Genomic DNA, 2497 nt, shown 5'->3' on the forward strand with positions numbered 1-2497 from the left:
TTAAAGCAAGAGCTCCTTGGAGCGATGAATCACTGAGACTCATAGGTATTCGCTTGGCGCATTACCGCTGCAGCCCACTCTGTGTGTTGTCCAGGCACTGTTTGCCTGACATAAACAATAGATAAGATGTCAAACATGCGGAATTGCTCTGGAAGGAAACAGCAATGATCTCCAGAGCTCCAGGTTTCTTATTTCCTTTTAAGCTTGGAAATTAAATGTGGAGGTTCTCTAAAACTAACACAAACACTGGGGTGGCTGGCAGTCTCCTTTATTTATGCATATAAAATATGTTTCGGTGCAGCAGGGAGAAAGATGCCATTAATACCTAACACCAAGCACGCAAAATACTACTGGATTTTGTGTAAGTAATTTAGATCCCCTTGGTTTTTTTCCACAGCGTTCTCTTCTATGTATCAATTTCTTCTCTGTATCTCCCGGTTTGACTGCATCTTCATTCATCATTCATTTACAAAGCCATTCGGAGCATCAGAAACCAATTTCCTCCCTGAACCTGGTCCTGTAACAAAACAAGGCTACCCTGCATGCAAGTGATGTTATGAAGATGTGTGCTGTTTTGAACAGAGGAGTGTGTAGCAGGAGGTGGATTAAAACTAAAAAGAAGCCAAAACTGGGTTTTGTGAACTAAGTCTTGTCTTCAGCTCAGCATCCCTCCACAACATAAAAATAGATGCTTTCCACTTTGTTCTCTTGCACAGGTCTGTAAACTGTCATGAAATTACACATCAAGCCTAACGGACACTGAAGTTTGACTTGCACTTTTGTTCTCTTCTCGCTCCTGAATCCTTGATTCCTTTCTCCAATCAGACAGCTTAATTAGCCCAAGCCCACCCAACAAGTAGCTGGCTAGCAGCTACCCATCCCGCGCGTGCTACTCTGCCTCTGAATCACCACCTTGACTGAGATCCAAGGGTTCTGCTTGACTCTGCCTCTGGGGTGTGCGTGTACGAGCGTGCAAGCGCACTGCAGGCAACCCGTGTTTCATCCCTATCTGCAGATAGCAAATGTAAATCACCAGGGCTGTTACACAACTGCTACCTTACATCTATACACATTTGTTGGTCTGTTCACTCGCGCGTGTTTGCTCCGGTGCCTTTACCCAGTGAATCCCCATAGCAGCAGGACCCGCACACCCTGTGGAAAGAGGAGTGAATCCTCCCAGCATCTCCGGGAGGTAAGGAGCTCATGCAGCTCTTCGTGTCTTCTCAGAGGTAGGATCGGGTGGTGGGTGGCTCGTCCAGGAAGGGCATGGGGGACTGTGAAGCAGGTTGGGTTTAAACTAGAGTTTTCCCAGGGTGTCCGGGCTTGCATTGCATGCTTCTGCCTATCTCACCGATACCTGTGTCCTCCGTAGACGATGCGTGTGTAGGAGGTGAAGGTGAGGGAGTCTGAGGTTTGCACAGCTACGATGGCTCTTACACCCTGCACTGCTCTAAGTTTATTGGGAGAAGCATTGGAACTTCCTAGTACTTGGCCATTTAACTGCACGTTGTCTATGAGAGTGGTTAAGTAAGAATGCTTTTGCCAATCCAGCTATAAATTATGTGTGGGAAATAACGATTATGTATTAAAATTATTTCTGTCAGCTTCAGTATTTTGATGTTGCTTCACTTTTCATAAGACTGAGGAAAAATACTGCCCACGCATTTCAGATCCTGCTCTCACAGTCTCACTTATTCCTGTAAACCAAGGAGAGCCATGTATGCGAAAGGGTCGCATCCGTAGGAGAGCATGGCACAGACATGAAGTCCTCCTGACTTTTTTCACCCTATCTGATACAAATAATTTTCCCAGCCATGTTCTCATCATAGCACCCCTGCTGGCACCCCCTCCTCCAGTGTACCTCCAGGGAAAAGGCTTCAGATAGCTCATTTCAACTTACAGGGCCTCAGGAGCTGAGGAAGACCATTTCTTGTGCTGTTGCTCTCAGTCATTCTCTAATCTCTAGTTGTTTATTCTATAAATTGCCATATTTCCATTCTGGTTTATAGTCAGTCTTTGTGTGCATGTAAATGCATACAGGTGCATGTACATATGTGTTACTCGTATATGCATATGGGTATGGAAAGGTTGGGAAGCAGTAGGCCAACATGATGCCCCACCTTTCACTCTGGAATACAACATCCCTGCTTTACGTAGCCACAGTCCTCAGATCAATAAAAGCCTTTTCACTTGCCAGAGCTCTTTTGCCAACTCTGCAGATGTTAGCCCATCCTCTCCTCTGCCTGGCATCCTCTGGCACTGATGGGGATGCACAGTGGTGAAGGGTGGCCATGCCCTGCCTGCCTCCCCTCCTGTGAGCAGGCTGTAGGACTCACCAGAGCATGGTGCGTGACCACCAGCCGTGTCTCTGTAAGGTAAACTTGGAAAGTCTTGTCTGAACCCCAACCTTGACTGCTTTGGGAGGAGAAGCAGGTTTCAAGGGCTGAGATCCAAACGAGAGGCTCTGATTTTAATCTCTTCCTAAGAATTTTGGTCT

The sequence above is a fragment of the Pygoscelis adeliae genome, unplaced genomic scaffold (assembly GCF_000699105.1).
Source record: "Pygoscelis adeliae isolate BGI_AS28 unplaced genomic scaffold, ASM69910v1 Scaffold171, whole genome shotgun sequence".
Lineage (NCBI taxonomy): Eukaryota > Metazoa > Chordata > Aves > Sphenisciformes > Spheniscidae > Pygoscelis > Pygoscelis adeliae.